Source organism: Lepus europaeus, chromosome 3 (genome assembly GCF_033115175.1).
Source record: "Lepus europaeus isolate LE1 chromosome 3, mLepTim1.pri, whole genome shotgun sequence".
Lineage (NCBI taxonomy): Eukaryota > Metazoa > Chordata > Mammalia > Lagomorpha > Leporidae > Lepus > Lepus europaeus.
In genome coordinates this window covers 57,962,448-57,980,825 of record NC_084829.1, presented here as the reverse complement: position 1 = coordinate 57,980,825, position 18,378 = coordinate 57,962,448, and the positions used below count along the sequence as shown (strand labels likewise).

The window sequence follows — 18,378 nt, the reverse complement described above, 5'->3', positions numbered from 1 at the left end:
ATCTTCTCTGACAGCCGAGCAAGGAGACAATCAGTAGCAGTGCTCACCTTTCTACTATGTCAGCAAAGCTGCTTACTTACCAGTTGTATGTAATCCGTTGCTGACTGCCCAGATGACGGCCCCTCCCTTTCCCATAAGTTGTTTTCAAAACTGTATCCTCACATGAGCCTTCTCTTCCCCTACCCCTCCTCTCCTCTCCATTGCTGAACCAAACCTTGACTTTACTTTCTCTTTCACGGATCATATCATCCTTAAGTACAGACTTTGAAGTGTCTTAAGATGAGATGAGGGACTTCTGGTTTCCCCAATCCAAATCCCCCCGCAACAAGGTACACCTTTCTTATCTATGTCATTAATCAATAGAGGCGCTGACGAGAGAGTCACTCAATATTATGAGCCATTCAGTTAAGCTGGAACATAGCTCAAGTGAAATTCGGAGTAAGAAGTCGTCAGGCTTCATAAAATTGATCATACCCTAATAAAACTTGGTTAAGGAGTCCTTCATTTTTCATAGGGAAAAAATTCAACAGCAAGGAAAACACAGCTTAGAAGCAGTCTGACTGATAAAATTAGTAAAATTACATTTGCAATGAATCAAGCACATAGACAGACTTCAAGAGTTATACCTACAAGTAAACCTTAAAGTTCCATTAAAAGGGTTTTTTTTTTCTTCTTTTTAAGTAAAATCACGTTGACAGTCACAAGCCAGACCTACTGAAAGACTTACTTCCGCGCAAGCTTAAAAGACACTCTTCAGAATGAGAGGTTTAGAAATCCAGTAAATATCACATTGTACGTCCTAATGGAGACAGATCCTAATGAGCAATACAGAACAACATCCTCTTGGTTTTCAAGTATCACCATCTGTGAAATTCGGCTCCCACGGGAAAAGCATACTGAGACTCAGGTATGTTCCTAAATTCCTAACAAACTTCCACCAAAGCCAGCAGTAACTATCACTAAATTAAGTACTCCAACAAATTAGACATGTTCCTACCTTTTCTGCTGGTAACTAAGTGGCTAGTGATCACAAATTTCTTCCAGTCCCCTCCTTCCTCTGATATCAAACAAGCCACTTACAGTTCTAATCACCATCAAAATGCCCTACTGATTTAACAGATTTGAGAAAGCAGAGCTTCCAGATGGTTAGGAAGTCTACAACAAAAGCCATCTACACAGGTTTAAATGCTCCTGCCCCACTATACAGCATCAAACCTACTGGAAAAGTATGGCCAGCAAGGCTGCCACAATTTTCAATACTTTACAAACAGGGGAAAGAGACCATCTCTAGGTCTCTGTGTCCCTTAACACTCTCTTATGACACAAGAAATCCCTTTTCAGCTGTGGGGTCATTAATTTTATATGCCAGCTTGGCAAGGCCAAAGTGCTCAGTTGTTTGGTCCACTATTAACTATTCTAGATGCTGCTGTGTGGGCATTTAGCAAGATATGATTAACATTTACAATCAGTTGAATTTAAGAATTTGAGAAGGTGGGCACATTAGGTTGAAGGCATTAAGAACAATAATGAGTTTCTTTGAGAAGAATTCTGTCTCAAGATTGTAATACAGAAATCCGGCCTCAGTTTCCAGAATGGATGACTTCCTGACAGACCTAAGACTGAGACTTACCTGAATCTCCACCTGGGCCTACAAATTTCAGACCTGACAGCCCCACCAATCACAAGAGCCACAACCTTAAAATCTTTCTCACCATATATATAGCCTATTGGTTCTGTTTCTCTGGAGAACCTTGATGGATACAACTAAGTATTAGATTCAGGTACTATTTGGAAAATCAATGAGCTAAAAAACAAGAGAAACATCAACAATAAAAAAGTGCTCAGGGTGGGCATTAGATATATCTGTTCAGATACCGCTTGAGGGGCCGGCATTGTGGCACAGCAGGTAAAGCTGCCACCTGCAGTGCCAGCATAACATATGGGCACCAGTGAGTCCTGGTTGCTCCACCTCTGATCCAGCTCTATGCTATGGCCTGGGAAAGCAGTGGAAGATGGCCCAAGTCCTTGGGCTCCTGCACCCACGTGGGAGACCCAGAAAAAGCTCCAGGCTCCTGGCTTTGGATGGGTACAGCTCCAGCTGTTGTGACCATTTGGGGAGTGAACCAGCGGATGGAAGAGTTCTCCCTCTTTCTGCCTCTGCCTCTGCCTCTGTAACTCTGCCTTTCAAATAAATATAAATCTTAAAAAAAATGCTGCTGCTTGGGGCAGCAAGGCGCCTGGTGCTGTGGCAAGTAGGTAAAGCCACACCGCTTGCAGTGCCAGCATCCCATATGGGCACAGGTTCAAGTCCCAGCTGCTCCACTTCCAATCAAGCTCCCTGTTAATGCATCTGAAAAAGCAGCAGAAGATAGTCTAAGTCCTTGGATCCCTTTATCCATGTAGGAGACCAGAAAGAAGCTCCTGGATCCTGGCTTCAGATTGGCCCTGCTCCAGCCATTGCGGCCATTTGGGGAGTGAACCAGCAGTTGCACAATCTCTCTCTGTCCGCTCCTTCTAACTCTGCCTTTCAAATTAATTAATAAAAAAAAAAAAATGCTGCTTGGGATGTTTACATCCTATACTGAGCATCTGGGTTCAATTCCCTGCTCTGCTTTTGATCCAGCTTCCTGCTAATGCACAAAACTTGGAAGCAGCAGGTGGTACCTCAAGTATTTGAGTCCTAGCCACCCACACTGGAAACTCATCTGAGTTCCAGGCTCCTGGCTTTGGCCTGGCCGAGCCCCTGCCATGGCAGCCATCTGGGGAATGAACCAGTAGATGGAAGACCAATCTTTCTCTCTCACTTTAACTGCCTTTCAAATAAATAAATCTCAAAAAGCAAACAAAAAAAAGTATGTAATCCAAGAGCAAGAAGCAAGCCACAAAGTTTACTATGATCTCATCTTGGAAGTCACTGGTATCACTGCTATTGTATTCTGTTCATTAAATGCAAATTATTTAGGTGCAGCCCACACTCCAGCTGAGGATTAAGTGGGATCCACCTTTTGAAAATAACAGTATCAAAGAATTATTTGACATACTCTATAACCACCATAAGGTCTAAATTGTATTCTTAAATCTGAGAGGCAGAGTTATGAAGAAAAGGAGAGAGAGAGAGAGAGAGACAGAGAGAATCTTCCAACTGTTGGTTCATTCCCCAAATCGCCTGTAATGGCTGGTACTGGGCTGTGCCAGGCCATAGCCAAGAGCCTGGAACCCCATCCGAGTTTTCCCAAGTAGGTGCAGGGACCCAAGCACCTGGGCCTCCATTTTGCTGCTTTCCCAGGTACAATGAGCAGGAAGCTGGATCACAAGTGGAGCAGCCAAGACTCAAACCAGTGCCCATATGGGAATGCTGGCATTGCAGGTGATGGCTTATCCTACTGTACCACAACACCAGTCCCGTAAATTGTATTCTTGATTTGATCTTTTCCACAAGATTGAGCTTTAGCAGGTCTTCATCTGTTTTACCCAAATTGTATTCTTGATTTGATCCTTTCCATAAGATTGAGCTTTAACAGGTCTTCATCTGTTTTATCCTTATTATTAATATTGAATAGCAGTTTCTTGCAAATACACACATTCTCTGTATACTTTTTCATTCCCACTTGTGATCTGGACAATTCAGCTCATTTATTTTTAACAGCAGCCAACACATACAATCTTAGCATCCTGTTTTGTCTCTTCCCTCATGAGCACACATTCATTATGCACATGATCTTTTCACGGGTGCCTCATCATGTTGAGCTAGGACAAATCATTGTCACTGACTAGCTATTAGAATTACTGTACTTGGTTCCAGTGTAGTGGGTCAAACCACTATGGCGACTGTTGATTCTGATTGATGGAGCTACTTCTGCAAACTTACTTTGCAATAGGCAAAGGAGTTTCTCCTAAAAGCATTGTGGATTTCATAGGTATGGCTAGCTCAGTTAACAGCTTGGTTGACATCACAGTACAGGAACCTATCACTTTTCAAAGACCAGTTGTAAGAGCATTTTGGGTTTTCTTCAGAAGGAAATTCTTAAGGTTTAGCTTAAACGATCCACTTCTGATCCACCAATTTTATAACTTTGCTACAGGCTTTTTAAACATGTATTCATGCATTTGAAAACTACTAACAGGGTCAGCAAGCTGGAAGGTAAAGGGAAGGGAAATGACATTTATTAGACTCATCTTGTGTGATAAATGTTATCCTAGGCACTTCACAAAAGTCCTCCAACTTAATCCTCGCATCAGAACTATATAAGGTTGGCATTATCTTCATTCATCAGATTAAGAAAACCAGCCACAGAGTATATAAACAACTTAACCTAAATCACCCAACACTCAAGTATAAGCTGTCTTACTCCAAAGCCCATTGTGTCAGTCAGCTTTTGCTCATAATAAAAATTCCAAAACTTCAGGACTGACTACATCGAACATTTTGTTGTTGTTGTTCACATTAAATGAAATTATAGGGTTCAGTAAAGCTCTATGGAATGCTGTAACTCTGCTCTTTATATCTTTTTCACTTTGGGATTCAATCTAATAGGGCAGTCTCTACCTAGGCAGAATTGCAAGGACTCAAACCAAACCACAGAAAGTACACTTAAAGCTTCTGCTCAAAGCTGACAACACATCATGTATGCACATGTACCATCAGCCAAAGCAAGTCAGACAACAGTTAAGTCGCCTCTTGGGACACCTACATCCCATATCAGGGTGCCAGGAATTGAGTCCTGGCTTCACTCTCCATTTCAACTTTCTGCTAGTGTGTACCCTAGGAAGACAGTAAATGATGCCTCAAGTAGCTAAGTCCCTACCACTCATGTGGGAAACCTAGATAGAGTTCCTGGCAACTGATTTCAGTCTGGTCCAGTCTTAGTTGCTTTGAGCATTCAGCAAGAGAACCTGTGGATGAGATCAATCAATGTCTTTCCCTCCCTCCCTATCTCTCTCTCTCTCTCTATCTCTATCATTCCCTCTCCCTCTCTGCCTTTCAAATAAATAAACATAAAATTTTAAAAAGATGTCACATGGCTTTGGGTGTAGATAATTATATAAGATTTTTAAATTATCACCTATGAGAGTACATATTCCATGTATGAAAAAAAATCAAAGTGAACCTTTGGTAGCTAGAAGAGCTAACAAATAGTCATTAGTGTCCACCAAATAATTGTAGTTCTCTTCCAGGGCACATGGAAGGAATATACTTCTTATCCCATTAATGTCATATGTATTCGGGTAACTTGATCTGAAATACAAGCCAAAGTGACACATAACTTCTAGCTGAAAACTGTATTAGCCAGTGCATAATTAGGTACCTTTTTCCTTTTTTCTGGCAGTGCTTCAAATGATAACTGCAGTATGCATCCAGTAAGGAGGACAGTATGACACAGCCCCCAAACAACCTAAGATGAACATACAGCATGGATGAGAAATAATTAGGTGGGCTATTTCTGTTACTGCAATATATATTAGCTTAATTAGCTTAGTCTAATACATAAGTCGATCAGAATCGCTCCTTTAGGAATGGGAAAAAAACATACTGAGTGTTAGAGATGGCAAATACTAAGGTTGAATCTAAGATACTTTATGAAAAGTCAAAACTAAATTATGAGTAACAGCAGCTATGAGACAGGAGAGAGAAAGAGCATGAGAAAGTAAAAGATGCAGAAGGCAATAAGTATTAGAAAATAAAAGAGCAGACATAAAGAAACACACCCCTTACGAGGGATCGAATGGCTCATGGGCAGAGCTGCCTTCATTATTACAGCTTTCAGGTCTGTTAAGGCTCAATGGATCTTTTACAATTCTTCTTTTTGTTTAAATGGCTTTAAGTCTTAAATGAAAAAAAATGGGACAAAATGAAATGCGTTAAATGTACTAAGTCAATTATTTAGAAAAATTCTATGGTGAATTTAGAGAATAAAGATTCAGTTTTTAATATAAACATTATTATTTTGCTATTCAAATTTAGTAAAGGTACTATACATATATCATTAAAAATATTAAACAAATTCTTATAGAAATTCATTAAAATTTTCCTAATTATAATGTAGCCAAACTTCAGGAAAATGGGGAATTGAAGCAAGAACATGAAAGAATTTCTCAGAACAAAAGAAAATGTTAATTCCCTACAAAGATTTCTTATTTGTAAAGAGACAACTGCCTTCTTTGATAAATACAAGGTTTTAAGTAAAGAACTGCCTTCTTTGATAAAAATACATGCTCATACTGCACAACCTCCCAAAGAAACTCTTAAGATCATTAAAGTCCTAATACACTATTGGGCTGAAAACTGGAATTCAGAAAGAACTTGGTTGACTGACCAATCATTTAAACAATCAGGAAAAATCTGCTTTACAAATCACTTAGAATAGGCAATCCGGAGATGTACAATTTGGGACATGCTCAATCGGACTTGCCCCAAATGGTGGAGTTAGAAACGTGCCAGGGGATTCCAATACAATCCCATCAAGGTGGCATGTACCAATGCCATCTCACTAGTCCAAGTGATCATCTTCAGTTCACAATTGATCACACTGATAGGTCTAAGAGTCAAAGGGATCACACAAACAAGACTAGTGTCTGCGAATACGGATAGAATCAAAAAGGGAGAGAATGATCCAACATGGGAAGCTGGATACACAGCAGACTCATAGAATGGCGGATGTCCTAAATAGCACTCTGGCCTCAGAATCAGCCCGTAAGGCATTCGGATCTGGCTGAAGAGCCCATGAGAGTATTGTAGGCATGGAAAGCCAAGACACTCTGGAAGAAAAAAAAAAAAAAAGACAACAACCTAAATGAAAGATCTCTGCGAGTGAGATCCCAGTGGAAAGAATGGGGCCATCAAAGGAGGAGGTACCTTTCTCTGAAGGGAGGAGAGAACTTCCACTTTGACTATGACCCTGTCGGAATAAGATCGAAGTCGGTGAACCCTAAAGGCTTCCATAGCCTTGGCAACTCATGACTAGAGCCTAGGGAGATTACTGACGCCATAAACAAGAGTGTCAAATTGTTAAATCAACAGCAGGAGTCACTGTGTACTTACATCTCATGTGGGATCTGTCCTTAATGTGTTGTCCAATGTGAAGTGATGCTATAACTAGTACTGAAACAGTATTTTTACACTTTGTGTTTCTGTGTGGGTACAAACTGATGAAATCTTTACTTAGTATATACTGAATCAATCTTCTGTATATAAAGATAATTGAAAATGAAAAAAAAAAACACTTGGTTTTAAATTGGACATTGCATAGAAAATTAATCAATTTTTAAAAAATATCATGTAGGATCTCTGTCCTTAATGTGCAGTACATTGTGATTTAATGCTATAACTAGTATTCCAACAGTATTTTTCACTTTGTGTTGCTATGTGGGTGCAAACTGTTGAAATCTTCACTTAATATATACTAAACTGATCTTCTGTATATAAAGAGAATTGAAAATGAATCTTGATATGAATGGAAGGGGAGAGGGAGCGGGAAAGGGGAGGGTTGTGGGTGGGAGGGAAGTTATGGGGGGGGGGGAAGCCATTGTAATCCATAAGCTGTACTTTGGAAATTTATATTCATTAAATAAAAGTTTAAAAAGAAAAAAAAAAGAATAGGCAATCATGCTTCAGATTGTGGACAAAGAGTTATCAGTGATGATTAAGCTGGGCAGCGGGTTGAGTCCCAGCTACTCCACTTCCAATCCAGCTCCTGGTTAAAGTGCCTGGGAAAGCAAGATGGCCCAAGTCCTTGGGCCCCTGTACCCACATGGAAGACCTGGAGGAAACTCCTGGCATTGGATGAGCCCAGCCTGGCCTGTTGCCTGGCCATATGGGGAGTGAACCAGCAGATGTAAGATCTCACTTGCTCTCTCCCTCTCTCTGGAATTCTGCCTTTCAAATAGAATAAACAAATCTTTTAATTAAAAAAGTGTTTGACTTTTTAGGCAAGGTGCTGTAATTCTGGAAGGTACAATGGTCATTCTAATTGCATCTCTACATATCAATATACTTAAAGCTGCAAGCTTTCTGGAGGTTTTGATATAAAATCTGTAAGATCTGAACAGAAATACATAAATTAAGCATACAATGAAAAAAACTGAATAGTTCAAGAGAATATTGAACTTAACATTTGTTTCAACACATGCCAGTTGGCTCAGTTGATTCTTCCCTGTGAAGAATCAAAGAGCACTCAAAAAATCTTCTATAAACGTAGGCAGCGTAGCGAAACATAGAATTCCTTAGTAAATTCAAACATCTAACTGGCCAAGCAGCTAAGAAACTACATAAAATTGGTTTCAAATAGATTTGGGAATATTAGACACCAAAACAACTATTAAGTGAGATGGCACAGTAGTCACCTCAATTGCATTTTTACAAATCAATATTAAAAAGCTATAAGTGTTTTCAACATTATGTTACTTAAATCTTGTTTTGTATTTAATGCATCTGAAATGATGGACACATAAGGAAGTAACAAAATTTATACTTAATTGGTTTTTATAAGATTGGGTAAATTTTCACCTTTAAGTGACAGGCTCTCTAGAGTAACAAGTAATGTGATAGGTAAAAGTAAATGGAACAACAGCAAATTACCCTTGTCATTAATCTTGTTCTTTTCTGTAGTAAATCTAAGTTGGAGTGACACATTCTGAATTTTACTATTGAAGCACTACACGAACCTGTCTCCTCCACAATGGTAGTAGTTCCACCACAGCAGTGATACATCACCTCATTTTAATTAACCTAATGGTCTATTCACGGATCATACTTGGAGGTCTATTTCATTACCCTAAATTAACATTTTCTTTCCATTAAAGTTACAGATAATAAAAAAGACATTGCTTCCATGTGTAGTTTACAACACATTTAATCTGTAGCACTCCTTTGCTTAGTGATTACAAGCACTTAAATGCTCTTTGAAAAGCACTTAGAAGAACTAGCAGCCCAGTGATTTATTTACTCATACAAGGGGAGGACCATTAATAACAGAAATAAAAATGTAATATTTCAAGAATAAAAACACCTATTTGTTAGCTCAATAAAAGCAATTCTTCGAAAGATGTTGACTGATCTCATTTTAAAAGGTGGGATGCCTCTCCTCAAAGTAAATGGGTTTTTATTTACATAAAATAATTGAATAATCCTAACTGACACATTTTGTCATTTTACCTCCACTGAAAAGAGAAGCTTTAGCCTCTCCGGTTTAGAGTCAGAAATAAGAACAATGAAGTAATTTCAATTGTTCAAGATAACTGTTTAAAAGACTTTTCCCAACTAATGTCTGCCAACCTAATGAGAAATTATTTGATCATAAATCTTTGATACAAATTCCACACCTAGGGCTAAACTGTCATCTTTTAGATAGAAATTTCCATGTATATCAGCTCATTATTGTTCACTTTCCACATTAATCCCTGTTGATCAAACTGAAAACATAAACCTCAATTTGATTAAGATAGTTCGAACTTTTTTTCATATAATCCCAAGGTAATAATACACCTTCAAGAGTGTTGTCAGACAAAAGTACATTCCTTTGAACTTCCTCCTGCTTATCCCATCTCTACCCTCATAAACTTTCTCCTGCAAGCTATTCTCAGGCATATTTTTCACATGTACCAAAAAAACGAATGTCACACATCATCTTGAAACAGGAAAAAGCTTAAAGCCGTAAGTTTCAGAACAGAAAGGACTCATGGATCCACAAGAGCCAGAATGTTGCTGTTTCACAAGGGCTATTTTTAGACACAAGGCTGTCTAGGGTTGCTAACTCCTCCTGATGGAGCCTCTTGCACTGACAGAGTGAATGTCAAGAAATGACCCTGTGTCTGCGCATCCTGAAGAAGCTGTACCTAAAGAGCTGCCAAGAACCTGGCTGAGCCCCACTCCACCATCAGAAATTAATGCTGGACCGGCAGCAGCAGCAGCACTCACGTACAGTCTGCTGTGGTGTTTCGGGCTGTGGGAGAACCATGCTCTTCTAATAGACAAAAACTACGCTGGCATGCAGGCAACGCCACCTCTCGTAGAGTACTTCGAGCTTCATGTTTGCTTCTGGGCAAACAGTAACCAGGACCAACTCCAGGAACGAGTAAGCACCTGGGGATTCTCAGGCTTCTATGCAGAGAGGAATCCCAAAAATCAAATCAAATAATTCCCAAGGTGGCAATGCCACGTGAATTATTGAAGAATTTTAACCTGCCCTCCCCTTTCCTTTGCCTCCCTTCACGTCCCTAGCATGCTGGAGTCAGTACACTAAGCAGTGAGGAAGGACTCAAAGTGTCAGTGCAGCAGTGGGGAGGAAGCTGAGGTGGCCTAGAGGTGAGAAACAGCAGAGAGAAGTGTGACTGGAAGGTCTGTGCATTGCAAATTATTTTTGATTGAACTAATGAGAAAATATATTTAGGCTAATGGACACTGTGTGTCTCGGTGCCAGAGAAGGATGGGATTTATAACTAGTCCAAGGTGCTAGTTTAGAACTGAAGGTATAAATGTGAACCCATAGTTTATTGCATTTACACACATTCTCACACACACCCCAAAAGTATTTCTGTATCTCTCTCGTGTGTGTGTCCTAACTCTTTCTGGCTGCAGTCTGTTTTTACAGTTACAAAAGTGAAGGGAAACCCTAGAATTATCCTGAATTCCTTCCACTTCTAAAGCCCATGATTCCATCTGAGCGTTGGCAAACACAAGGCCACCTGCCTTTCTGCAATCCACCTAAATACCAAAAATAATACTTCAGAAAGACACCTCTCATGACAGAAATCAGACATTCAAGAGGCAAAAGCAGTTATATCAATTACGCAACACAAAGTAGTACACTCTAAATGTTCACGCTCTAGAGGTCGTTAGCACTTGGTGAAATTGCCACCTCTGCAAATGATTCTTCTTCATGCTACAAGGGCACAACCCGAGCAGTAGACTCTGCTGTCAAGAGAGTCCAGGGGGACTACGCTCGACAAAAATCTACCACTCTAAATTCTATCATTTCCACTTTACACCAGAGAAGATGAGATTGCAAATGGTTAAGATAGAACATGAAGAGAGGAGCCAAGCAAAAGCAATTAAAATTGTGAAATACTAACTTTGTCTTCTGTTCTTTCGACCTTGACAAATACATCAGTCAAAATGCTAACCTTTGGGCTAAAATTAACACCAAAAATGACCTTAAAACTTGAGCATGTGTGATAGCACTCCAAAAACTTCATGGAACAATGGAATTATTACTTTATTTTGGTAGAAAAATCCAGGCAAAGCTTCCATAAGATGCATCTTTCATGAATTTTTTGGAAGTACCTCAAATCTACAAACTCTTTTATTGCTTTTTTACAATGTTGCCCCTCCCACAAGTAAAAGAAACAAATCTAACGTTAGACGTCACAATACTAGAATACTCAATCAATTCTTTCAGGAAATAAATATTTATGTAATTGTGTACTGACTGTCTAGATAGGATTACATCTAGCTACTACAACCAAACATTATCAACAAACACACTTTGATAGGCTGTCTTGGTCACCTAGGTTGTTTTTTTCCAAAACATGAATTTAATCAAAACTTAGATTTTTTTTTTTAATTAATTTATTTGAAAGGCAGAGTTACAGAGGGAAAGGACACATAAACACACACGGAAAGGGGGGGTGAATAAAGAGAGGAAAGAGAGATCTTCTATCTACTGGTTCACTCCCCAAATGGCTGCAATGTCCAGGGTTGGGCCAGGCTGAAGCCAGGAGCTTCATCTGTGTCTCCCACGTTGGTACAAGGGCACAAGCACTTGGGCCATCTTTGGCAGCTGTCCTAGGCAGATTAGCAGAGAACTGCATTGGAAGTGGAGTAGCCAGAACTTGAATCAGTGCCCATATGCGATGTTGGCAGCAGCTTTACCCACTATACCACAGTGTCGTCCCCCAAAAAAGCAGGTTAAATTAACTCTTAACAATGCCCAAGTAAAATTATTACACCAATGGCAGAGCCAAAGTGATATCACCAGGGTTAAATGAGGTAGCTAAAGAGACTTTGTGCTATGTTAAGTTTTCCTCTTTAGAGAAAACAAACACTTCCTAAGCATAGTTTTCCAACCTTTTGGGCCCTTACCGATATGCTGTTTTGCATGGTTATTTCTCTTTTCAGCATTATCTCAGATTCCTCTCAGAAATTCCTACAGCATATATTCCCACTAATCACTCACTGAATACCCCATATATCCTTCCTAATGTTGTGTGTTCTTAAAAAGAACAGTAGTAATATTCAGTCTCCTCAGATCATAACCTTCAGGGGTGAGGATGGCATTAACTTTTTTGTAGTTTAAATACCTTGCACAAAGTTACCAAAATAATAAGCGAACAATAAAGATTAAATAAGGATTATAGAATACTAAGTGCTATGCTTCAAAATTATGCATGCATAAAACAAGCCACTGTGCTGGATCAGAAGAAATAAGCAGCATGGATTTTAGTTCTCATTCTGCCAGAATTGGCACAGTAAGCCACTTCCCTTCTCTGGGTCTCGGGTCCCTCATCCGTATAAAGAGATGAACTCCTAAGTCCCTAACAGTTCAAAATGTCTAGAATTCGATATCACAGATTTAATAAGAAGTTCATTTAGTATTATCAGTGAAATTACAAAGATATTTCTCCCATTTTGAACAATTAAAAGTGTCTCATAACAACGCTGTGTCTCACAAATGAATCAATATAGAAAGAGTCAAGTTAAATACTGCAATGCTGACTAGATCATGATTCTATCAAGAGTTCTTTCCACTCCACTGTAAAACAAACAGGGGACCTACAACATTAACTCAACAAAGTTAAACTTCTCCAACCACTGGTTTTGGAGTGGAACCTTCATTATAGACCCTTCATTACAGAAATAATATGAATTGTACTGATTTCTTACATGAAATATTACCAAAGCAAAACTTCTTGGCTGATTCATCCTTCTTTTTTCCTAATCTTTTCCCCTTCCTTTATTTTCCTATTGGTAAAAATAAACATTATACCTTACTTTTTTTCTTTTCCTACTTGTATTAGAAAAACTACCCAATATACAGAAACACAGAAAACAGCTGGGTATATCTTTTTTAATATTATGTGAGAAGATAAAAGGCACTCTAAGCAAAACTCACTGCTTAAAGTCCCAAACTTAATAAAGTCACTTGTTAATTTGTAGATTAAACTAAGATACAAATAATTCCTGTTTGATAAAACAGATAACCACAAAGTTAAACAAAATCTTTGACATATGGTTTTACCTTTTACAAAATTATCATTTAACACTATAAAAGCAGAAACTATAACTAAACAGAATAATGGTGGGTCTATTTATGCAATCATTGTTAACCACTGATAAAAGTCAAAACTTTCTCATTTTCTCCCTTAGAACAATCATTATTTTCAGTGTCAAAAAGCAAATTATAACGATGATGATGATGACATATTGGTTTATTTCCTCCTACTGAGTTTATTATAATTTCCCTGTTAAGCTCAGAAAAGGGACAGGAAAAAAAAAGGAGCTGGGTAAGTTTGGCAGAACAAACAAACCTTAGACAAGAGAGCTTCAGCTCTAGCAGCTGGTTCTCATCTTGATTGGGCTTCTATTTAATTTGCCTGAGAATGAAAGAACACACAGAGATGTGAAAAGCCAAATACAAATACATGGGTTGAAGAGCAAAAGGACCTACCTCACTACAAAACAGCACAGTACCACTGACTGTTACTGAATGAGAAACAATGCATTTAACTTCAGCAAACAACAAACAGTAACCTATAATTTCACTAGCTTTCACAGACACGGTTAATCAGAGATGCAGACATTTCTTGACGTTGGCTCAGAAAGACTCTGATGTAGCATGATTTCTATTCTGCTAAATTCATTTTACACAGGGGCACTGTCTGAATTTTGCTGTTAAATGGCTAACAGAAAGGTGTTACTTTAAGATTTTTCTAGAGTAGCTTCTATAGGGAAAGGATTTAGACAGCTTGAGCTTCAGAGAATGAACAAACAAGGCTACTGGGAAGCAATTTAATTCGGTCAACAAATACAGTTACTATAAGATCTTGTTAGTTGATGGAATCATTCAAAATGCTGCCAGTCAAAAGTCAAAGGTACTCACTAATGTCAAGAGATTTAATGAAGCCTGGAATATCAGGATATCGATATCCTGATACATGGAAAACACCTGAGTCAAGGGCAAAGAAGAATGTACAAGTATGGTTCAAAATAAATCAATTGTCTATGAGCAGCTTCAATAACCTTTTTGAAGGACGGGGTTAGGATGGGACTCGTTCCGGATACACGAAGCTCTAGATGAGGATTCCTCCCTATCAGCTGTGCTCGCCTCCCGCCCGGCCCCAGAACCCACCATGAAGAAGACAGAGCCAATCCAGAAGGCAAAGCTGGTTGAGCAAACGGAGCACTACAACGACGTGGCCACCTGCAAGAAGGCCGCGACAGGGCAGGATGCCAAGCTGTCCAACGAGAAACCCAGCCTGCCCAGAGTGGCTTACAAGTGGGGGGTCACGGGGCTGCCTTGGGGAGTCATCTCCAGCATCGTCAGAAAACCCGTCCCTCCAACAAGAAGCTTCAGCTGATTAAAGACCATCAGGAGAACGTGGAGTGGCAGCTGTGGTCCAGCTGCACCATGGTCCTGGAATTGATAGCTATGCAACTGATCCAGAGTAACGGCTCTCCTAACTGAAAATGAATGGTGGGGCCGGCTGAGTGAGTGCTACTTCAAGTCCCGGCTGCTCCTCTTCCAATCCAGCTCTCTGCTATGGCCTGGGAAAGCAGTAGAAGATGGCCCAAGTCCTTGGGCCCCTGCACCCAATGTGGGAGACCCAGAAGAAGCTCCTGGCTCCTGGCTTCAGATCAGCACAGCTCCAGCCGTTGTGGCCATCTGGAAGTGAACCAGCAGATGGAAGACCTCTCTCTGTCTCTACCTCTCTCTGTAACTGTCTTTCAAATAAATAAAATGAATCTTAAAAAAAAAAAAAACCAAGAAAATGAACAGATTACTTCCAGTACCTGGCTTAAGTTGCATGCAGCGATGATTGAAAACAAACAATAGGTAATTCCCAAGGAGTTACCAAGAGGCATTTGATAGAACCAAGAAAGAGATGCAACCCACACACACAATCCACCTAGGCTGGCTCTGAACTTCTCTGTATTATGACATCCTTAATAACCCAGAACTTGCCTACACACTGGCTAAAACGGCCTGTGATGAGGCCATTGTAGAACTGGATACGCTGAATGAAGACTCCTACGTATCCAGCAACTGAATGAAGGCAGCACCCTCACCATGCGGTTGCTTAGAGACAATTTAACATTATGGACATCAAACAGTGCAGGAGAAGAATGCAATGCAGCAGAAGGAGCAGAAAACTAAACAGGGTGTCACTCTCCTTCAAGAAACCTTCTCACACACCTCCATTCCTTACTCCACTTGGATTTCTCATAGCAAAGAAGCCCATTCATGTACAACAGAATTGGCAGTTTATAATCTTTTCACTCTGCAGCTTTGGGAAAACTCCATTCCCTGATTTGTGTTTATCTTGGCCTTTCTGGTGTGTAGTCACTGCTGTAGCGAAGTATTAACCACTTCATTTCAGGTAAACATAAGTAACTTCCATACACTTATGTAGAGAACTAAAAATGTACGTGGTATTTAAGTAATCTGAATCAGTTGTGACTCTGTATTACTGTGAAGATATGAAAATACAGTTAATTATAATGTAAAGAATGTTCTATATAACTTCTTAATTTCTACATTCCCTCTTCAGAGGTTTCCTTTCAGTGAGCAAATTTTCTATGCTCTTAATGTATTCCTGTTTAGTAGGAATCTGGAAGTATTAGATTGAATGTAAAAGCACTTGACAGTTCTGGGCTGGGGCAGGGGGACAAACTGGTATGCCTCCTGTATCTCACACCAAAAAGTCAAGTATAGGTAACAGAGTGTTTCTGTATTCACTCTGTTTGCTGCTGTTTAGTAAGTTGACAATTTCCCTTCCAATTAAACTTCACTTACACATCCTGCCTTGAGCTTCTGGTATTCATTTTATAATAGAAGTAGCATGCTGCTACCAGAATACAAGTGTCCCTTCAGCAAATCAAAGTGCATGCCATTTCTTAACACAGTAGAAAGGAGAAATCAAGTACACAAGTGCAAGTCTAAAGCTTTATTACTTTTCCATGCAGATTTATGCACATGTGAGGAGGTGTGCAACTTGTCTACTGATTGTTACTTAGAGAGTTAGACCACTACTGACTGGGTATTGCTAATTGACTGTAGTCTCAAAAAAGCCTTGTGAAAATGTTATGCCCTATCTAACAGCAGAGTAACATAAAACATAATTAAGTGTATAAGCCATTAAAAAAAAAAAGAGGGAATTAAAGGGAACAGAATCCTAAACCTAGTACCTATCTCTAATGCCTTCTGTTCCATTTCTCTCTTGCTGTCAGCAAATAATCAAGACTGCTTACAGGATGCCTTGTTGGAAAAGTGGATTTAGAATACTCTCCTAAAGATAAAATACAACTTGAACTAGAAAAAGTAATGAAAAGCTATTATGTACTAGAATATAACTTGCAGTTATTTCTACATGACGGGATTCTGGGTTGTATTAATTTTCTTATTAGTGCTTTTCTATATGTTCTGAAATTTTCAAAGAGAACCATGTATTACTCTAGTCATGAGAAAAAAACAAACATATGGGTATGAGTGTGTGTTTATTTGCACATACAATTTAAAGCATTTTAAATGAGCAGTAACCATATTCAAAACTCTTCCACTTTAAAACTATTTAGGAAATACGCTTGAATTTTTCATTGATAATCTTATTAGCTTTCAAAAAATGCTTCAAAAATTCTGGTGCCAACTCCAATATTTGATGCATAAGAACTAAAATTTTGGCATTTGCTTTAAACATATTTTACATAATGTGAAAAAAACACCACCACAAGAAGTGACAGAATTTACCTGTTTTCACAAGCAGAAAAAAGAGTATCTTCAAATTCACAGCAGTCTAACCTTTTCAACAGAGAACTAATATAATAAAATAACCTAGACTACTGACCAAGATAGAACTCTCTGAGAAATAGAAAGGTTTACCTAGCTGAGACGCAATTAAATAAGAAAGTTAAATATGTAGGGTTTTTTTTCCATATAGTACCATTTCCACTCAAAAGACAAAATACCTATATTTTCCTACCACAAATCCAAAGCCAAAGTAGTAATGACTAAAATAAAAAAAAAAAAATAGTAGCAAGAATCTGCAGGGCCGGCACTGTGGCGTAGCAGTATTGTGGCAGCCACTGCCTGCAGTGCCAGCATCCCATATGGGTGCTGGTTCACCCGGATGTTCCACTTCCAATCTGGTTCTCTGCTATGGACTGGGAAAGCAGCAGAAGATGGCCCAAGTCCTTAGGCCCCTGCACCCAGATGGGAGACACAGAGGAAGCTCCTGGCTTTGGATAGGCACAGCTCTGGCCATTGCAGCTATTTGGGGAGTGAACAAGCAGAGGAAGACCCCTCCCTCCCTCACTCACTCCCTCCCTCTCTCTCTCTCTCTGCCTCTCCTTCTGTGTGTAACTCTGACTCTCAAATAAAACTGAAAAAAAAAAAAAAAAAGAGAGAGAGACTCTGTTCTAAATAATATAATAAATGCAAGTTTACAAGTTATTACTGAACTCCCTCAGAAAACCTATAGTGACTAAGTAATTTCTATTCTAAGATGCAACAGTTCTTAAAACCCTCAAAAGTACGATGCACATACAGTTCATTAACTTGGCAAACAAACCAATAAAGTCAGAGACCACCCTTCCCTGAGACAGCATAGTTTTCTGCCCACTAAATGACTAAAACTTTTTTTTAAAAGATTTTATTTATTTATTTGAAAGTCAGAGTTACACAGAGCAAGGAGAGGCACAGAGACAGAGAGGTCTTCCATCGCTGGTTGACTCCCCAAACGGCCCCAATGGCTGGAGCTGCGCGGATCCGAAGCCAAGAGCCAGGAGCTTCTTCCGGATCTCCCATGCAGGTACAAGGGCCCAATCACTTACGCCATCTTCCACTGCTTTCCCAGGCCATTACAGAGAGCTGGATTGGAAGAGGAGCAGCCAGGACTAGAACCAGCACCCATATGGGATGCCAGCGCCACGGGCGGAGGATTAACCCACTTTGCCATGGCACCAGCCCCAAAAATGACTAATACTTTTAAACGGATTCCATAAAATTCTCCAAGTTTCAGAACTGAGCATTTTAAACTAAATCTCTCAAAGAGTATTTAAATGCATTCTTTTACCTTATGCTTGAGGCAATGTAACTTCCATGCCCCAATATCCAGATTTTGGATAATTTCTGAAATACCTTAACTTTGGAATATGCTCATATTCAAACT

General features: G+C 39.4%; 1 protein-coding gene and 1 pseudogene across 2 annotated transcripts in view; one reads left to right on the top strand and one right to left on the bottom strand.

Moving 5' to 3' along the window:
- PRIM2 (DNA primase subunit 2) overlaps positions 1 to 18,378 on the bottom strand; it is a 333,865-nt gene that overhangs the window by 182,913 nt on the left and 132,574 nt on the right. The gene's annotated exons all lie outside the window — the stretch shown is intronic.
- On the top strand, positions 14,344 to 15,368 carry LOC133756938 (14-3-3 protein theta-like; annotated as a pseudogene).